The following is a 22,500-nucleotide window of genomic DNA, read 5'->3' as shown; positions in this document are numbered from 1 at the left end:
TCATTAAATACGAGTGCTGGCATGGCTTCACCTTTGACTCCATAAAACAGTTTAAAAGTCCTACATTCATGAAAAGAGAAAGCTATTTGTGGGTGTTTTCTCAAGGAACAGTTGTAGCAAATTTGTTATGAACTGAAAAAAAAAAAAAACAAAGTGAAGGAATGATACCAAACTGAAAAGTGTCTGGGAGAAAGATATATGAATTACAGCAAGTACGATCAGCCTAGTGAAATGAATAACGGCGTTTCTTTCCATGTTTTCAGCCACCTAAATCCTTCTTGGCCCCAATAAAATGTAAAATCTTTCGACAGTAACAAGAAGAATACAGGAAAATATAAAAAATTCGTCAGGGTAGTGTGGAGGTTAACATCGCTTCTAATTCAATCCCTTCAGGTGGCACTGGACGCTTGGTGGCACTTTCATCTCGGCGATTTACCAAGCCTATCACACCCTCGTACTCTCCTTTCAGTTCCTTATATATCTTTTATATGAATGATAAATATTTCAGCAACGTACGAGTGAATACAAAAAAAAAGCACAGCATGAATAAATCGCTAAGAACACACATTATCAGATCCCCGGTGTAAACTAGAAACACGACCCTTGGTGATGCTTTTGGTCCTCTTTACATTTACGTTCCTTATATTTATTCAGATACTTTCTTAGGCATTCAGTACACACCCCGACACCCCCAGGAACCGTTCTCGCTGGCGGCCAAGGAGGGACGGGGCATGAAAGCAAAATGATACACACCTGGTCATGCCGGGTGTTCAAACTATCACAAGGGTTTTTGAACACACGCAGGAAACACTAGAACACATAAGGACAACTGAACAGCGGTGAACAGATGCAGGTTTAGCTTTGAACTCACTCACGAAACACTAGAACACATAAGAAAAGTTGAACAGCAGTGAACACACGAAGAACAAAGACAGGTAACCCATACGTTATGTTCGGAAAAGGAGAATAACACATAACAGTAACATCACATATAAAAATCGTGTTTATCCGTACGTCAATGGAAAAAAAAAACTGAGAATAGGAAATAGAAGACGAGAATCCGGCTCCTAAAAGCATATATATTTTAGTCTGGCTACGGAAGAGACGATTTGATGCAATGTGGAAGGCTCTGTCGTGTTGCAAGGGGTATTGAAGACTGCAACAAATCTATCTATTCCTTCACCTTCACCTGCTCTGATTTTCGTCCCTTTTGCAACTTATTCCTCGTGCCCACATGAGTCGCAAAGGAGACAGTGTTACGGCTTCATCCCATAGCACTTCTTCGTGACCAGCATCTTAATCTAGTGTCAATCTACTGCTACACCTCAGCACTGAAGAAGAGATGGCAATTTTAGGCCAAGTTTGAATGAAAAGAGTATAGTGACCTAGAGGTACGTAGAATATACAACGTCAGACTGAAGGGGTTAAGGTCAATAAAATCGTCTTGAAGGAGCAGCACAAGACGTAATGGTAGTGGAGGCGTTAAGGGAGAAGTGGGTGTAACACATGTCAAGCGGTGATTTATTTTGTAGTTCAGGTTGTATTGTAATTACTGGAAGGCTGATGTTGTATGCAGCCGACTACACACCCACACTGCACACCCACACACTGTACACTTCACACTACACACACACACACACACTCCACACTACAAACACACACTACACACCCTCTCCCATTACACACCCACATTGAACACGCACACACTACACTCATACTCCACACACACACACACACACACACACACACACACACACACACACACACACTCCACACTACAAACACACACTAGACACCCTTAAAAATCAAGTCTACCTATTTCCCGCTGCAAACACTCACACTACATACTAAATATACAGTATACACACTACAAGAAAGACAAACCTCTATACATAACACGAGGAAAGAAGGAAGGAAGGAAGGAGGGAAGGAAGGAAAGAAGGAAGGAAGGAAGGAAGGAAGAAAGAAGGAAGGAAGGAAGGAAGGAAAGAAGGAAGGAAGGAAGGAAGGAAAGGAGGATGGAAGGAAGAAGTCAGAAAGAAAGGGAAGGAAGGCAGGAAGGAAGGAGGGACGTAGGAAGTCAGAAGGGATGGCAGGAAGGATGGAAGGAAGGAAGGAAGGAAGGAAAGAGGGTGAAGGAGGAATAATATGAAAAATGAAAAATGGAAATATGATTCACTAATTGCGAAAGACGAGAGAGAGAGAGAGAGAGAGAGAGAGAGCGAGAGAGAGAGCCTGACAGTTCTCCATTAGGCAGCACTCGGCCCTTATTCTCCTCAGGTTCTCTCTCTCTCTCTCTCTCTCTCAGTACGACGACGCCAGTTCTAGACAATCTTGTCATATCATCATCATTATCATCATCATCATTATCGCCATCATCATCATCATCATCACCATCGCCATAATCATCATCATCACCATCCACACCTCTTCTCCCACTCAAGGATGGAGTTAGGTGGGGTTCAGAGAGAGAGAGAGATAGAGAGAGAGAGAGAGAGAGAGATAACAGACACGAGGAGAAACTAAGCAAAAACCTGTAAAGGCAAATGGGCCACACACTCATCGACTCACTGGTCAAGCCCCTGGAATCCTGACTACATCTCACGGACATAAGGATCCACATTTACGCCTTACAAACCATCTATCAGTTAAGATCAATTCGAGGACTGTCACTTAACCGGGGAAAAATGACGAAGAGGAGGAGGAGGAGGAGGAGGAGGAATACGTTAAAGAAGAAGAACAAGAAGGGGTAAGAAGAGGAAAGAAGAAGAGGGGGGAGGAGGAAGAAGAAAAAGAAGAAGAAGATAATGATGATAATGAGGAGGAGGAAGAGGAAGAAGAGGCAGAAGAAGGAGACGAAAAGACGCATACGAATACGAACAACAAGACAGAAATGGCGACAAACATCCATTTTCTTTAACTTAGACAGCCAGCATCGTAGTGAAAGGCTTAGTAAAATCAATATCTAATACTCCAAGATCTATTTAATTCCTCCCAAGAAGGTAAAATCGTCTGGAGGCAGGAGGAAGGAAGTCAGCAAGCCCTCCCCCCCACACTAAAGGAACTTGTTGTTTGTTTTTAAAGCGAGATATTGTGTTTAAATGCGTCTTTCAATCTATATCTTCATTTTCACTTATTCTGGACTATTTTCCACCTTTCCTGTAAAATTCCTCCAAGTATTTCACAGCTCCAAGGCGCTTCTCTCTCTCTCTCTCTCTCTCTCTCTCTCCCAACTACCTGTAATTAAAGATAAGGCCGGACCACCCACTTACAACACACACACACACACACACACACACACACACACACACACACACACACACACACACACACACACAATTTCTCCTTTACTCTGCCTTCTTCCTCTCTCTCCTTCGCCCTATCTCTTCCTTCAAGCACATTCACTCTTTGGTGTGTGTGTGTGTGTGTGTGTGTGTGTGTGTGTGTGTGTGAGAGAGAGAGAGAGAGAGAGAGAGAGAGAGAGAGAGAGAGAATATTAATAGTACTTACTCTTTAATTATGCAGTAGACGAAGAATAGTAGAGTCTGACCTCCGTGCAAATATAAATGTACTCTCTCATTAAGGGATCCGAGGCCCTGACCTTATTGAGAGAGAGAGAGAGAGAGAGAGAGAGAGAGAACAGACAGCAGCACTGTTATTAGAATCTAGTTTATCTGTTAATAACATCTATGTATATACAGAGAGATTCAGATAGATAGATAAATAAATAGACAGAGAGAGAGAAAGAGAGAGAGGGAATCGAGCCACACACCTGCACTCAACCAACCCCCAGGTGTGCTGTGAAGCTAAATTAATATCTCACCTGAACACTTGCCACACACACATATTTACCTGAAACTCCTCCACACAACACAAAATATTTAAAATGAACACAACACCACTATGCCCACACTATTAACACTCTCAGGCATTTATCTATCTATCTATCTATCTAATCTCATAAGGGGTAGCCAGAAATAAATCGCCTCCCTGTCCTCTGCCATAGCCCCTTTCATGTATCTCTCCACTCCATCGTTCCATCTCTTTCCCGGTCTACCCCTCCCCCTTCAACTCACACTCATACACTCTCCCAGTTAGTCTCTCATATTTCATCCTTTCCACGTGGCCTAAGAACATATAAACACCCTGTAATATAAATCGCTTAAAAACAGGTGCAACGAAGCTACTACAGGTACTCAGAACACAACCCTTCCTTTCCCCTAGAATTGTCCCAACCATGAGAGGGCAAACGAGGTCTGGTTAATTTGAGAGGTGTAATGAAAATCCAACACATTATAATGAAGAGGAAATTAACATGGAGAGAGAGAGAGAGAGAGAGAGAGAGAGAGAGAGAGAGAGAGAGAGAAACTAACAGCCTCTCTCAAGTCTTTTTAGTTGTCAAATAATGCTAAGAATTACTGGAATATTTTTTTTATTATAAACGTATAGGGAAATAAAAATAAATAAATAAATATAATAATAGGATAATGAACACTCTCCCGTTTAACGATATAAAGGTGTAGAGATAATTATAAAGGTAAATATAGAGATAATTATAAAGGTAAATAGATAATTATAAAGGTAAATATAGAGATAATTATAAAGGTAAATATAGAGATAATTATAAAGGTAAATATAGAGATAATTATAAAGGTAAATAGATAATTATAAAGGTAAATATAGAGATAATTATAAAGGTTAATAGATAATTATAAAGGTAAATATAGAGATAATTATAAAGGTAAATATAGAGATAATTATAAAGGTAAACACAATTGTAAAGGTAAATATAGATAATTATAAAGGTATATAGAGATAATTATAAAGGTAAATACAGAGATAATTATAAAGGTGAATAGATAATTATAAAGGTAAATATAGAGATAATTATGAAGGTAAACAGAGATAATTATAAAGGTAAATATAGAGATAATTACAAAGGTGAATAGATAATTATAAAGGTAAACAGAGATAATTATAAAGGTAAATATAGAGATAATTATAAAGGTAAACAGAGATAATTATAAAGGTAGATATAGAGATAATTATAAAGGTAAATAGAGATAATTATAAAGGTAAACAGAGATAATTATAATGGTAGAGATAATTATAAAGGTAAATAGAGATAATTATAAAGGTAAACAGAGATAATTATAATGGTAGAGATAATTATAAAGGTAAATAGAGATAATTATAAAGGTAAATAGATAATTATAAAGGTAAATATAGAGATAATTATAAAGGTAAATACAGAGATAATTATAAAGGTAAATAGATAATTATAAAGGTAAATACAGAGATAATTATAAAGGTAAATAGATAATTATAAAGGTAAATATAGAGATAATTATAAAGGTAAACACAATTGTAAAGGTAAATATAGATAATTATAAAGGTAGAGATAATTATAAAGGTAAATATTGAGATAATTATAAAGGTAAATACAGGTAAAGAGATAATTACAGAGGTACATACAGTATTATAAAGATAGAAGCATAACAAAACGGCAAATAACATTAAATAATTCTTAATAATGTGGCTTTACTTTTATTAGTGAAAAATAAAGCAAACATCCACTAAGACAACAATGATAAAGATACGGTAACATAACGAAATAAATATAATTAATAAATAACATACTCCCCCAGTCATCGCTGTAAGGGTGAATTTAGTGTGTCTGAGAATTCTGTAGTTCCATTAATTTCAACCTGGCAAAACTGAGCCACGCCCCCAACACGCCCATTCAGTCTCCTTGGTTACTAGTCAAAATATATATACGCCTGATCCTGTTAAGTAAAATATAACTGAGATACCTATACCCTTCTTACTGAGTTACATGTAGCAAGACATTGGCACTAGACTATCACGCTAGTCACGAGGAAGTGCTGTGCGAGGGATGTAGAGCCACGATACTGTCTCGCTGGGAAATAAATCGGGGATGGACGAAAATTTGGGCCAAGTTAAGGTGGAAGGAGTATAGCATCTTTGCACTGCTAACCCCCTCTCGCTACCAAGACGCCTTTTTAATTCTTAATATCTACCAATAGGTGATTTATTCTGAAAGACTGAACTTGGAGGTCTTGGTACAAACTTTAAAAAAAATGCAGAATGTAATCGTACTGAAGGTGTTAATGATGCAGAGGTTAAATTGGGAGTGCGAGGAGGGGGAGACCGGGGATGAGATAAGGCGAGATAGGGAGTGGTGTGTCGTGGGAGGAGGGGGTCGTTACTGAGTAGGGACAGAAATGCCTGGAGATTCTCTAAACAGACCACTTCTCACGGGATGCTGAGACAGATGAATAGATACAGATAGACAGGCAGATAGTTAGACAGACAGATAGATAGATAGATTGGTGATAGACACAGACAGGCAGGCAGACAGACAGACAGACAGAGACAGATAGACAAGAAGGGCTGTGAAATAGTGTGAAAGCAAATACTGAAGAGGTAAATAGACAGATAGATAGATAAACGGATAGACAGAGATAGATAAGTGGGACATTAGGAAACATCCTTCAATAACATCTTGTGGATAATGGCAGTGTTGTGTAATAATGACTATTTGACAGATAGATAAATAGATAGATAGATAGACAGGCAGCTAGATAGACATATGGATAGATAAACGGGTAGGTTTTTAAGAAGCAGCCACTAGAGACAATGACTGTGTTGTTATTATTATTATTATTATTATTATTATTATTGTATCCTGTTGATTTAGTTCATGTTAAGAGACACTTCAAACTCGGGGCTCTCTCTCTCTCTTCCTTTCGCTATACTCCTTTCACTCACACTTGGCCTAAAATCCCCATCATCCCCATCTTAAATACTGAGTGGTGCCGATGGATTAGCACTGAAATACGATGCTGGTCACGAAGAAGTGCTATAGAAAGGTTGAGGAGCCTTAGTAATAGTTTTTTTATATACCACTAAGTTACGTGAAATAAGATGCAAAAAGACAAATATCTGGGCGAGGTTAAGGTGAAGGTACTACAGGGGAATGAATGAAATAAATACAACACTGTCCGGTGTTAGGGGATAAACGGCATGGAAGCTGGTGTTAAGGGTCAAAATCAGGACGGTGAGCGATATGATTTGGCGTAATGAGTATGTAATTAGATTTGTGCCGCGAGTCCAAATGTAGGAAATATACGCACACGGTGAATTATATGCACATAGTGAATTATACGCACATGGTGAAATATACGCACATGGTGAAATATACGTACATCGTGAAGTACATGTACACTGAATCATACGCACATAGTGAAGTTGTTGATATTGTGATGACGCCATGTATACTCCTTTCGGCCCGACCAGGATCGTCTATAACCAAAATACACTACACGAAGCTCTAAGATTTAGGTATGAGTGTTCGTTACCAACCTGCTGTTATCCCCTCACATGGCAGAAGTCTCCCTCACGTGTCATCACTCCCAGGACTCACTCTCAGCGTAATCACCGCGTCTGAGGTGAGTTCGATTGCGATGCGTAACCTCACGTCTAAAAAGCTCCAACTCGAATGAGGAATCAAGTTGAACACATTCCCGCTCAGTTCAAAAAGCCTGTTTCTCTGTTAAATACCAACACTGCTGTGTGAAACTGTGAATCACAGTAATGTCACATACCATAATATTTATAATACAAATAGAAAACGTGGTTATAACGTAGCGTGAATTGTTTTATCATATACGGAAATTAAATATTCACTGATGGCAACCCCACCATTTCATTCGTCCAGTAATATTACATTTCTACTACGTAGTGGGAGTTTGGTTCTTAATATATAGTTGGCTCAGACTGTAAATTAAGCCTAGTGGGTAACTTGAATCATTCAATCTCTATGATGGCTTAAATTTAATATTGAGTAAATATTGGCATTCATCATCGCATTTCATCCCGCCTGAGAGACCATCCCAAAACTAAGATGAGGAAGGACGTTCAAGGTAAAGCAAGACATCTGCCTTCGCTAAACATACAGGGAGTCAAGGTCTATATTCACGATCTGCATAACTAGATATACAGGACCTCAAGGTAAGTGATTTTGGAATGAGGAAGAAGTTTAGAACAAAATAGGGGACTGTCCTGTGTGCGCATGCGTGACTTGTGTGGGTAAATGTTGAATGCCAGTATTTACTCAACATTAAATTTAAGCCAACAGAGAGACTGAATGAGTCAAGATACCTACTAGGCTTAATTTGCAGTCTAAGCCAACTATACATTAAGAACCCCACTTCCACCACACGTAGTAGAAATGTAATATTACAGGACCAGTGAAATGGTGGGTTGCCATCAATGAATATTTAATTTCCGTACGTGTAATAAGACAATTCAAGCTACGTTATAATTACATTTTTTATTTGTATTATGGTATGTGACATTACTGTGATTCACAGTTCCACACAACGGTGTTTATATTTAACAAAGAGAAATAGGCTTTTTAAACAGAGCGGGAATGTGTTACACGAGAATACACAGAGCCCTCAATCGGATACTAGCTTTGAATGCACCCCAAGGTTGCTAGAGTTCCGTCCACCATGAGAAGGTGCGGTACATATCGCCAGTAAAAAATCTAAGAACGACCACTGTCATTAAAAGAGTGAATCAGATCTTTTTTTTTTTTTTCTGGCATATTGGTGTTGATATACCACGACCACCATCACCACGACCACCACCATCACCACGACCACCACCAACACCACGACCACCACCATCACCACGACCACCATCACCATGACCACCATCACCACCAACACCACCACAACCACGACGACCACCACCACATCATATCCTCTCACGACCCCCTTTCTCACCGTCAGAACAGATCCCGCCAGGAAAGCTCACCAGTGGCTCTTCCAATACTCCTTTCACACATACCTGGCCATCTTCCTTTCGAATTTTCAGTAAAACATTTGCATAGGCGCTAAAACTCTCACAGGCCCTCGATCAACTCTGGCACCAGTCTTTCATTCAAACGGATCTCTAGCTGTTTCTTTCTTGTTTGTGCCCAGCTCTCAAGTCTCCGTTCTGGCTGTTCTATAGTGGCTGTTATAGATGATAGGGGTTCTTACTTCATCTGTCATTCGTGTTCTTCTTCAACTTTCAGTCCTGTCACCAATTCTTTCTTTCTCCTAATCATCAATGTGTAGAGTAGGCGTACGGATTTCATGAGGGAGGAAGAGGGGGAGAAGGGAAGCTAAATACAGCACTTCTATACAGAGTGGAATCAAAGGCTTTTCACCTTAGCAACTTCCCTCCCCTTACTAGCTCCCTTTAACTTCGCCCTCTCTCTCTCTCTCTCTCTCTCTCCCTGTCAGGTAATCAATATCGTACGGTAATTGTTGTTTTGAAGGTACGAAATTTAGAATGCAGGTAATTTTGACTTTCTCTGTGTAACTGTAACTGTGTCGCTTTGTGTTCCTTTGGTATGTTCTGAAGAGAGAGAGAGAGAGAGAGAGAGAGAGAGAGAGAGAGAGAGAGAGAGAGAGAGAGAGAGAGAGAAAACAAAGACCCCGCAATACTCTGTGTGAGAGAGGACAGATGTGGGGGCGTGAACTCCCAGGGGACCCACACCCACACTCTTACACCCACTCACACCCACACACACACCCGCCCCGATTTACGTTTCTCACACTCCCCTCTATTCATGTGTAGGTGTGGGTGTGGGTGTGGGTAGTGGGTGCTTGGGTGGGTGCAAGTGTATGTGTATGTGTAGATGTTTAGCGAGGGTGGGTGCGGGTGTGGTCGTTAGTGTGGGTGTATCAAGTAGGACAGGGTGGGTGTGGTGTGGGTGTGGGTGTGGGTGGGCGGTGGGACATTAATCCACGAGGTCGATTTTTTGTTGTTGTTATTCTTGCTGCCTTCAGACGATTTTCTTTAGTCTGGGAGGGATTTTTGGTCTTACAGAATGTCAAAAAGAAAAAGAAAAAGAAATTTGTGGTTTTCCTCAGCTAAATAAAACCGTCTAGGGCTAATCAGAGCAAAAACCTCTCTCTCTCTCTCTCTCTCTCTCTCTAAAAGGTCAACTCTGGGACACTTTTATCCCTATCGCGTCATGTGATTTCCTTCAACTGATAAAATCGTCCTACGTAAAAATAAATCCCTCTGGTCTACAATCACTGAAAAAAAGGTTCATTTATTCCTTAGCCCTCCAGCACCGTGTAATTTCCCTCAGCTGAAGTAAATCGTCTGGTGCTTGTCGGAAATTGGATATATATACTGGATGACTGTGGTGAGAATGGCGAAATTGTAAATGGTGACTTTAACCTGCCAGTGGGAAGTGGTGATGTGAGGCGTGGGAGTGTGGTGTGTGCGTGTGGTAGGTGTGTGTGTGTGTGTGTGTGTGTGTGTGTGTGTGTGTGTGTGTGTGTGTGTGTGTGTGTGTGTGTGTGTGGAATAGCAGGCAGGATTTTTTTTCTTGTTAACGTCTCCACCAAGAGTCCATCACTTCAGCACAACAAGAGACCAGTTCCAAGCAGCCTTCGCTCCTCACCACTTGGGCATTAACACCTCCACCTCCACTGTGATACGCTAGGGATATCACAGCCATACCCGGTGTTATGGCGCTGGCGATGGTGTTTTAATGGTGTACCTCTGCGGCTGAGGAGGAGAGGACCGAGCACGATAACAGCTTAAAAGATGAAATTCTCTGACAAATTTACCATCGATTTTTTCTGTTTTAATTTTGGTTTATATTTTACAGGTGGAACTACACACCTGAAATTTCCAAACACTTCTGTCTTGTTCTGCAGAAAACAAACCTATGATAATTTTCCTCTTGTAAGTAAGCGTTGTTTTTTTGGGGATGAACAGAAGATGGGGATCCGCTCCACACTCACCAGTTCACCCTACACTCACCACTCCACTCCACACTCCTACTTCACACTCACCACTCCACTCCAAACACTCACCAGTCTACTCCACACTTACCAATCCACTCCACACATTCACCAATCCACTCCACACTCACACCAATCCACTCCACACTCACACCAATCCACTCCACACACTCACCCATCCACTCCACATTCACCAATCCACTCCAGACACTCACCAATCCACTCCACACTCACACCAATCCACTCCACACTCACACCAATCCACTCCACACTCACACCCATCCACTCCACACTCACACCAATCCACTCCACACTCACACCAATCCACTCCACACTCACACCCATCCACCCCACACTCACCAAACCACTTCCCCGCCGCCATCATCCCCTAAAACGATCAAATTCCTGGGTAGATTGCTGGTCTTCCTTCTTCCGGGATGTCTGTGAGGTCTTCGTAATTGCCCTAGACTTCCCAAAAGGCCTTTAACAAAAATATAAATCTTTAATATCCAGTAAGGTCCTCTACGGCTTCTGTCTTTGCCATTTCTTCCTTTATTTAAACCTTCCTTGCTGGTGTACTATGTTGAAAGCCACTGTTTTTGTTCATTTATTTATAAGCTATCAATCGTGTCATTCCTCATGGTTCTGTCTTTACACCATCTCTTTTGCGACTTATTCATCTTGTGTTCTAAGGTGTACAGACAGGGAGAACAATAGCACTCCAGTTCATAATCAAGTAAAAATGAATATCTTACATCATATTCTTCAAAAGCATGCTGGGTTTCAGATCACACGACTTGGGTTCAAATATCACTGCTCACTGTCTCGCTGTGTCGTAATGAAGTGTCAGTATTTATGTCCGAAACTGTACATCCATCCCTATCCACTCCTACCCTGATCACTGCACCCGCCACTTGTCCATTCGTTTCTCACGCATCCATTACAACACTCATGGGTCACGATTGATATATTACTCCCGATCTATCTATTAATTTTGGATGGGGTACAAGAAATGCTTCAAAGTAACAAGTCCCCCATTTTATATAAATATATATATATACACTACTACTACTATTACTACTACTACTACTACTACCACCACCACCACTACTACTACCATCACCACTACTACTACTACAGGCTCTGCCAAGTAACTTAAAGCCTTGTAAGATCAATTTAGTACTTTTGTAACCACAGTACAGCGGGGTTATGTACTTCTCTCTGTTAGGAATTTGTAATCTATCTAACTATCTATCTATTTATCTATCGCTGTAATAATGTTGTTAAATAATGCAGTATAATCTATTTGACTTCCTCATCTCTGTCTGTCTGTCTGTCTGTCTGTCTCTCTCTCTCTCTCTGTCCCAGGAGAAGGACCGTTACCTTAATTGGTCATCGCGGGACGCCCCATTGTACACACACACACACACACACACACACACACACACACACACACACACACACACACACACTCGCTGACGGAAAAAGACACAGTAGAGGGGGAGGAGTGGGGGGAGTGGCGAAGGGTGGGGAGGAGGAAGGGGGAGAGGGGGAGGGGGAGGGGGAGGGAAATGTGAGGGGGAAGGTGTGGATGGGATAGGTAATGTGCGTGAGGGGAGGGGGAGGGCAGGGGGAAGGGAGGGGATGGATGGCGGAGAGAAGGCGAGGGGAGGAAAGGGGGTAGGGGAAGAATGGGGGAGATGGGGGTAGGGGAAGAGGTAAGAGATGGGGGAGTAATGAGGGAGGGAGGTAGGGAAGGAGGGTGGGTAAGGGTGGATGAGGGGGGAGAGAGAGAGAGAGAGAGAGAGAGAGAGAGAGAGAGAGAGAGGGCGGAAGGGAGAAGGGGCAAGAGACAGAATGAATGGAGAGGGAGGGGTGGGAGGTAGGAAGAAGGTAGAGAGGAAAAGGGAGAGAGGATGAGGAAGAGGAAGGGAGGAAATGAATAGGAAGGGAGAGAATGAATGGGGAGGGAGGGATGGGTGAAGAGTGAAGGGTGAGGAAAAGATGGGAAGGGGGAGTGAGGGGAAGGGGAGAGAAGAGAATGGATGGGGGAAGGGGGTGAGAGAGGAAGAGAGGAGGGAGTGGGGAGGAGGAAGTTTAGGGGGGGAGGGGAAGGGAGGGAATGAGAGCGAGGGAGGAGGAGGGGAGGCAGACCGAGAATGCTATAAGACGGACGGGAGGACGGGGAGAGACGGAGGTTATGCACATCCTATAGGTCCTCCACTCCTGCCAAAACCAGACGATTTTTCTCATCCCCTGGCGACGCATCTCGAACTGAAGGGGTTGGATAAAGCCTCCATTAACCCCTTCACTACGAGAGGCCTTCCACAAACTGCGCTTAATCGTCTGCGCAGTGGCTGGATGAAAATTACAGAAGAGGGTGTAGGCGAACTGAAACGGTGAAGATGGAGAGAAGGATTTAAGATGTGAGGGTAGGGGGAGGAAAAAAGGGGGAGAGTAAGGGGGAGGAGTGGTGGGGGAAGGAGGGAGGGGTTAAGGGAGAGACGGAAGGAAAGGGAGGGAGGGTGGGGAGGAAAGGGTGTAAGAGAGGGAGGTAAGATGGAAGGGAGGAGGGGTGTAGGGGAAAGGGAGAGAGATAGGATGAAGAGAGAGAGTACAAGAGAGAAAAAAAGACATTGATAGATAGATGGATAGATAGATAGACAGGCAAGCAGAGTGAGTGAGAGAGAGAGAGAGAGAGAGAGAGAGAGAGAATAAAATACGCACGAATCCCACCAGTCTAGTTGCATGCATGATAAAAATAGCAAGAGTTCCCCAGGCAGAGGGAGGGAGGGAGGGAGGAAGGCAACAGGTCAGTGCTCAACGGGGGATTCTCTCTCTCTCTCTCTCTCTCTCTCTCTCTCAGATCTGTTGGAATATTGTCTGTTTTGGTCAGTCTGTCTTTTTTTTTTTGCTCTAGGTCTCTCTCTCTCTCTCTCTCTCTCTCCCCGGACGTTACTTGCACATTCAGTACAGCAATTTTCTCTCCCATGTTAATGAATGCTTCTTAAATCATGGAATGAGAGAGAGAGAGAGAGAGAGAGAGAGAGAGAGAGGACGTTACGTGATACCAATGAAACGTCACGAAAACCCACGTAACAGCAACGAAACGCAGCGAAAATCAACGTAACGGCAAAGAAACGCGAGAAAAACAGCGTAACAGCAAGGAAACGCTACTCTGATTTAGACCACCGAAGGGCGAGTGAAATTCAAGGTGTATTTCCTGCCCTTACCTAGATTTATTATTGCAGGATGAACGAAAGAGGTAGGAAAACTGTATACTATTTTTGTTCTTAATCTCAAAGCAGAATATCTATCTATCTACCTATCTATCTATCTATCTATACACACACACACAGTCTCCTCTCGCGTCCAAGGCTCCTTAATTTCAGGAAGAACAGGGGATATGGAAGGATTGCACCCTGCTTTCTTTAGTCTTTCCTGTAAAGCAAAATTATAGCTACGAGAGGGAACTGAGAGGATTTTCTTTTTTTTTGTAGTGTGTGTGTGTGTGTGTGTGTGTGTGTGTGTGTGTGACGATATTACGGAACTCGAGAGGAAACCAATTATTTCCGATCATGTGACCCTAAGGAACCGCGAAACCCACGAAACTCAAGAAGAAACTTATCAGACGAATACATTTACGGTCTTAGGTAGTCACTGAAGTCTACGGTCTTTGTCTGCCATGTTTCACAATCTTATACATCACCACAACCAAAAAAATCTGATTCATTCCTCATAAAACTCTTTCCTGATCCACTGCCCATATATACGGAAATAACTTTATATCTTGTTTACAAATAGACAAACAGACGCGGTGAATTCATAGCTCCCTCCCATTTTTGCTGGCGGGGTTAAAATGTACCATATATATACTGTATAATCTAACATAAGTGAAAATTATTAAAGTCTTTGGTAACTTTGAAGAATCTAAGTAGCGACACACACACACACACACACACACACACACACACACACACACACACACAGCTGCCCTGATGATCTCTGGGGACGTGTAAAGATATGCCGTGAGAGAGAGAGAGAGAGAGAGAGAGAGAGAGAGAGAGAGAGAGAGAGAGAGAGAGATGACGAGGGGAAGGAGGTTAAAGATAGGGAAAAGAGGAGAAAAAGGAGGGAAGGATGAGAAAGGAGTTAATGGAAGAAAGGAGGGAAAGAAAAGTGAAACGAGGATTTGAGAGGGAGAAGGCTGGGGTTGGTGGGTGAGGCGGGGGTGGAGGGAGAGGGAAGGGAAGGAAGGAAGGGAAAGGGGCAGAGGACGTGTGGATAGCACTGACAGGGATGGAAGAGGAGGGGAGTGTGAGATGGCTAGACAGAAGTGGTGAAATGGGACTGAAGTGATGGGAAGTGACAGACAGAAAAAGAAGATGATTTGAGACAGAAGTTATGAATAGGACTTAAGAAAGAGGAAAATAGCGGGATAGAAATGGAAAAGTGAAGCAAGATGGAAAAGAAGAGGAAATGAGGAACGGGGAAGCGAGAGAGGAAGAAAGGGAAGGGTGGTGATGAAAGGGCACTGAACAAAGAGGAAATGACATTGATGGATAGGAAGGGTGGGGGGGACACATACGGAAAGGGAGGAGTGGTGTGGGATGGAAATGAGGAAAGGGGTGGAATGGGAGTGAGAGGAGAGGGGGAGTGACTGATGGAGAGAGGGAAGTGATGAAGGAACAGGATGGGGTGGGAGGGAAAGGTGATGAGAATGCCGAGGAAGAGAAGGGAATGAAGGAATTACCAGTGGAAGGGAGGAAGGAAGGGTGCCCAGTGGAGAGAAAGAGAGAGAGAGTAGAATGAAGAGAAAAGGAGTGTGACGGAGGGGGCGGAGAAAGGGTAGGGAAAGAGTGGAGGAGGAAGGAGAGAGAAGAAGAGAGGGAAGAGGGACACTAAGAGGGAAGGGGGGTGGAAATGGAAAAAGGAGATGAGGAGGAGAGAGGGAGGGCGGGGGGGAAGACGAGAGGGGGAGGGAGGGCAGGAGAGAGGGGGTGAGGGAGGGTGTGCGGGTCAGCGTGGGAAGGGAGACAGACAGACAAACAAACCTCCACTCTCGTAACTCAGATTTGACTTCCAGAAAAACAAGACGCATGGAAAATTATGGTGTTTGCTTTCCATGTCAGTCCTGGAAACACACACACACACACACACACACACACACACACACACACACACACACACACACACACACACACACACACACACACACACACACACACACACACACACACACACACACACCTCGCCATGCATACTACGACTGTGTGTGTGTGTGTGTGTGATGGCATACACATGTGGGCCAAGTCTATATAGAGTGCAAAAGATAACAAACAGCCAAGCATTACACTTAGATCTCTACTATCAACCGCACGACGATCCTTTACGGTAATCAATATCTTCCAAGTCCCAACCTTCCCCTAGAACACGCAGGTCAACCGTCGTGTGATAAATCCAGGTCCTTAAGTGGGCTACCAGGTGAGGGGGGGAGGTCAAGAGGAACGCAAAGAGTTGAACCCGGGTCAAAGTCGGGCGCGTTTCGTTTTCCCCTCGTCCTTGTTTACTCTTTCGCAACTTATTTCACGTAGCCCAGTGGCGGAAAAAGACGACGCAGCGGCTCTACGTCCTGTCCGTGGCACTTCTTCGTGACTAGCATCGTATTCCGGGGTTAAAATGTCCTTATAACCCAGCACTCAAGACCAAGGGGTGGCAATTTTGGGCCAAGAGGAAACTGCTAGTAGAGATTTGGGCTAATTATACCCGTAGACTAACTTAATGATGATGAAGATGATGATGGTGAAGATGATGATGAAGATGATGATGGTGATCATAGTGAAGATGATGATTATGATGGTGGTGATGATGATGATGAAGATGATGATGGTGATGATGGTGAAGATGATGATTATGATGATGATGATGATGGTGGTGGTGGTGATGGTCGTGGTGGTGGTGGATGCTGAGTAATGAAAGAGGAAATGAAGAGGTAGAACATGAACGACAAGGATGAGAAGGAAGAGAAAGAAATAGGTTGGGAAGAAAGAGGAAGGAAGTGGGTGGGAAGGAAGAGGAAGGAAGTTGGTGGGAAGGAAGTGGAAGGAAGTGGGTAGGAAGGAAGCGAGAGGGAGAGAGATGATGCAGGAGTGGAAGAGGAAAGAGAAGAAGAATGGGCAAGTGTAGGAGAAAGGAAGGAAGGATATCAAGAAAGGAAATGAACGAGAGGAAGAGGAAGGAATATAAGGGGAAAGGGTGAGAAGAGGAAGGAAGGGGTGGGAAGACTACAGGATGGAGGTGAAAACAAAGAGGGGAAGGAAGGAAAGGGGGGAAGGAAGGAAGGAAGGAAGGAGGAAAGGAAGGAAGAGGAAGTAAGAGGGTGGGAAGGGGATGGAAGAGGAAGGAAGAGCACCAAGTAACCCGATGCAACTACCGGACACAAAAACTGGACCAGGCAGGGAGACCCATTAGGGGGACTGGAGGGGGACTGTGTGGGTACTGGAGGGGGACTGTGTGGGTACTGGAGGGGGACTGTGTGGGTACTGGAGGGGGACTGTGTGGGTACTGGAGGGGGACTGTGTGGGTACTGGAGGGGGACTGTGTGGGTACTGGAGGGGGACTGTGTGGGTACTGGAGGGGGACTGTGTGGGTACTGGAGGGGCACTGTGTGGGTACTGGAGGGGCACTGTGTGGGTACTGGAGGGGCACTGTGTGGGTACTGGAGGGGGACTGTATGGGTACTGGAGGGGCACTGTGTGGGTACTGGAGGGGCACTGTGTGGGTACTGGAGGGGCACTGTGTGGGTACTGGAGGGGCACTGTGTGGGTACTGGAGGGGCACTTTGTGAGTACTGGAGGGGGACTGTGTGGGTACAGGAGGGGGGACTGTGTGGGTACTGGAGGGGCACTGTTTGGGTACTGGAGGGGGACTGTGTGGGTACTGGAGGGGCACTGTGTGGGTACAGGAGGGGGACTGTGTGGGTACTGGAGGGGCACTGTGTGGGTACTGGAGGGGGGCACTGTGTGGGTACTGGAGGGGGACTGTGTGGGTACTGGAGGGGGACTGTGTGGGTACTGGAGGGGCACTGTGTGGGTACTGGAGGGGGACTGTGTGGGTACTGGAGGGGGACTGTGTGGGTACTGGAGGGGGACTGTGTGGGTACTGGAGGGGCACTGTGTGGGTACTGGAGGGGCACTGTGTGGGTACTGGAGGGGCACTGTGTGGGTACTACTGGGCTGTGTGAGGTCTTCTGAGGGAGGCAGGGGTTAGGGGGGGACTGGGAGGGGGACACTACACCTGGGCGCCTGGGGAGGGGACTGGGAGGGGGGGAGGGAGCACGACTTCTATGCTATGGCAGTACAGTCGGGGACAAAAGTATGATTACTATTCCACAGCACCTATTCACCTGCAGAGAAACTTCCTCCCTTCCTCTCTGATCCACCCTGTAACAGAGAGAGAGAGAAACATACCAAGCCTCTCTCGATTTTAGGAATATTATAGCAAGCCTCTCTCAATTTTAGGAATATTAGCCACGAAAGAAGAATGTAAGGAGGTGAAAACATTGGATGAACTTTTTCTTGTGACTCTCCATAGCGCCACATATAAAAACCTGTGTGAGATAAAAACATGCTATTACCTATGACCCGGGGACATCTGTGGGGACTCTGGGGAAAGCTGTGCCCTAAATCTGACCACTGAAGGGGACTCTGAGAAGCTTCGGTGATCCTGTATAAACCATCCCAATCCTGGCGACTCCCTTTTTTAAGCTCTACTGCAATCCCATTATTTATTCAACTTGGGAAAGGCCTCTCGTATTGAAAGGGTTAATCGTGGCTTCATCAAACCTTTCCTGTTCTAAAAATGTACCCGCAGATGTACAAAATAGGAAGGAAATAGCAAAAATAAACAAGAATGAAGCCATCCCTGTGCCGAGTGGAGTAAAGCTGGGCACATCAGGGGAGTATTAGTAGTCTCAAGGAAATACCTCAGGCCCAGGTGGAGTGAGCAATTACCCCGCGAAACACAGGTGATTTTTACGTTATTTCCATCGCGTCACATTCCCAGCTGGAGAGATGAACACTGGGATACGATACTAATCACGAAGAAGTGCTGCTGAAAGGATGAAGCGCCTAAATACTGCCTAATTATGTCACTTTTAGCTGTGGAAATAAGTTGCAAAAAAGGCGAAAAGCTCCACCAACGTAAGGTAGACGAATTACTGGCCTGATCTTGTCTTCTTTATAAGTGGTGTTCGTAGACTACCCCCTCCCCCAACCCTGGAATCGAACCCAGGACCTACCATCCCCAAACACAGTCATTACACCACAACATTTGCTATAATAAGAGTGCGTTCCTCAGTCTCCTATCCCTGTGTTTGGGGTGTTTCGTGGTGCCAGGGACTGTGTTTAGGGGTGAGTGTCTTAAACCATGGCAACACACACACACACACACACACACACACACCTGGGGGGGGGCTCTGGGTGTCTGGGGGAGTGTCAAGGAGAGTTAGGGACCTACCTACGCCTCCCCGTCCTCACCAACTCTCCACAACTCACCTGGAAAGACACGAACACCACAATGCACCTTTCAATCAACCTCTTATATGCGAAAGGCCTCCCGTGAGCTACAGAAATCCAGGTAACAGTAGCAAAATAAAGAAAAAAAATTGTTACTCTTGACTGTTCCTTACTCCTTTACTACTAGATATATTACTCTTGTGCTGAATAAAGGAATAAGTCTGTTAGTTGTATAATTAAGGGGAATACACTATCAATACAGAGTTTGGGGTAAAGTAATTCGCGTGTTGTCTCCTCACCTCCACGTTGACATGTGAATAGGGCTGCAAATGAGAGAGAGAGAGAGAGAGAGAAGGAAGTAGAGTAAGAAAAAGAAGGAAGATCAAGGAGAAGGAAGAAGAGGAGGGAAGAGGAAGTAAAGAGGGAAAGGGGGAGGAAGCAGGATAAGAAAATTGTGGGAATATTGAAAAGGAAAGTGTATAATGAGAAGGGAGGGGAGGAAAGGAGGGAGGAAGGGAGGGAAGGGGAGGAGAGGGGAGATGATAAATGAGAGAGGTGGGGGGGGCAGCAAGAGAGGAGGAAGAAGAAAGGGAAGCTGGGGAGGAAAGATGGGAGGAGAAGAGAGAGAAGAAGGAAGAATTTGAAGAAACAGGAGAGGAGGACATGGTTGGAGAAAGAGAAGAATGGGAGAAGAGGAAGAGGGAAGAAGAAGAGGGGAGGAAGAGGGTGAGGGAAAGAGGGAAGAACGACGAGTGAAGAGGGGAGATTGGAGGGGAAGGGGAGGGAATGAGATGGGAGGAACAAGGGGAGGGAGGGAGGAGACTGAGATGAGAGGAAGGAGGGAGAGAGAAAGACGAGAAGAGAGTGAGTGAGAATCAGGGGAGATGAACAGGAGGGGAATGAAAGAGAAAGCAGAGGCAGACGGAGGGGAAGGGAGGGGAGGGGAGGGGAGAAGCGTGAGAGACGGAATGACTGGCAGTTTGTTGGGGGAGAGAGAGGGGAGGGAGGGAGGGGAGAGGGGAGGGAGAGGAAAAAAGTGCAAGAGATGAAGACAGGGGAGAAGTGAGTCCATGGTGCCGCCTCTCCTGTCAATTAAACAGGAAGTACCATGTCACTTCCCACGATGTGCTCTCTCTCTCTCTTCCTCCTTCCCTCCCTCCTCACTCCTCCTCCTTCTTCCTTACTCCTATTTCCTTCCATTTTTCACTCCTCATTCCACTCTCCTTTCTGTCTTTCTTCCTCTTCCATATTTCTCTTCCCTTCCGCTTCCTCGGTCCTCTTCCCCTTCTTCCTCTTCCTCCACCTCCTCTCCTCCTCCTCTTCTGTCTCCTCCTCCCTCCTTTCTCTTCACACCTCTTCTCTCTAGTCTCTTCAGTCATCTCTCTTCTCTTCCTCCTTTTTCTCTCTTCCTTCCTCTCTTCCCTCCACATGTCTCTCTCTCTCTCTCTCCTTGCTCCCACGCCTGTCCCCTCCTCCCAAGCCCCCCCCCCCATCAGGGTCTGTCATCTGTGAAACAAATGCCCGTGAGATGCCAGGGTGAGAGAGGAGCCGTCACACCACCTATACCACCTACACCACCTATACCACTTACACCACTTATACCACCTACACCACCTATACCACCTACACCACCTATACCACTTACACCACCTATACCACCTATACCACTTACACCACCTATACCACCTACACCACCTATATCACCTATACCACCTACACCACCTATACCACTTACACCACCTACACCACCTATACCATTACACCAACTAATTTCCCTCCCTATCCACTGACGGGAGGATGGTGGGGGTGCAGGAGAAGGGAAGCACAATCCCGAAGTCGGCCGGGTTTAAGTTCAGTTGAGCCTGGGGTTTTTAACAGGTAATATGAAGGGGTAAATTAGTCACGAAGAAGTGCTGTTAAACGGGAACTAAAATGTAAAAAAGGGCTATACTCCTTTCACATTAACTTGGCCAAGATTTTCGTCCTTCTGGAGCTTATTTTTGGTAGGTACGTGGCAGAAAATGACAGTGGTTCGTCTCTACAGCCTCCCCATGGCACTTCTTCGTGACTAGCATCATATTTTAGAGAAGACAATTTTAGGCAGGGAAAATATTGATGTAATTTCGAGACGGGAAAAAGAAAGAAAGAATAATACCACTTAATGCCACTAATACCACCTGTGCAGAGGTAAGAATAAGTCTCCTTGGTTATTATTCAGAATCAGTCCAACTACACCTGGCCGTGCAGTGGATGAGGTGATCGTAGTGAGATCAGAATAAACGCGCTACAGCAGACGAGTGGATGGTGTACTAAGATGACCGAGCCGTGGTAGAGAGAGAAGTTACATTGCGACAGTAGTGGCGAGGTCACGTAATATCTACCTGCCTATCTATCTATCCATCTATATATCTATCTATCCATCTATCTATCTATAAAGCGTAGCGGTGTAGATGTTAGCAGTCAAATTAACACCCACACCACACGTCACAAAATACCCGTGACGGTGGTGTGACGCTGTAATCATAACCCCTATCTATCTACCTATCCATCTATCTACCCGTGACGGTGTGTGACGCTGTAATCATAACCTGTCTATCTACCTACCTATCCGTCTATCTACCCGTGACGGTGTGTGACGCTGTAATATAACCTCTAGCCATCTACCTATCCATCTACCTGTGACGGCGGTGTGACGCTGTAATAATCACCTCCACATCACCATACCTTTATCTCAATCTTCGGCGCAGATCGTGACGCTCTGTGACGCGGGCACACTCCACGTGGCGTCACTTCAGGCCAAAAATACAGCTTCTCATTGACAGATAGATAGACGGATAGATAGATAGATAGATAGATAGACAGAGGCTCTTTAAACATGGCATTTCTTGGTCTTGCTTTGATTTTGTTTTTCTTGCTGTTTAGAGAGAGAGAGAGAGAGAGAGAGAGAGAGAGAGTACTACCCTAATGGCGTACAATAGCGCTAATCTGTACATAGGCACCCACAGCCACATCAGCACACCATTACACCATTACCACAACTAATCCTTCCTAAGACACTCCCTTGGATACCACACGCGGCATCGCCACACCACCACCACACAAGCTACACCACACCCCCTTCACCACCACACTCCCTTCACACCATC

The sequence above is a fragment of the Coenobita brevimanus genome, chromosome 52 (genome assembly GCF_032717465.1).
Source record: "Coenobita brevimanus isolate Jiangsu-jjx chromosome 52, ASM3271746v2, whole genome shotgun sequence".
Lineage (NCBI taxonomy): Eukaryota > Metazoa > Arthropoda > Malacostraca > Decapoda > Coenobitidae > Coenobita > Coenobita brevimanus.
The sequence above is the reverse complement of the archived record's forward strand: the minus strand, read 5'-3'. Positions refer to the sequence as shown.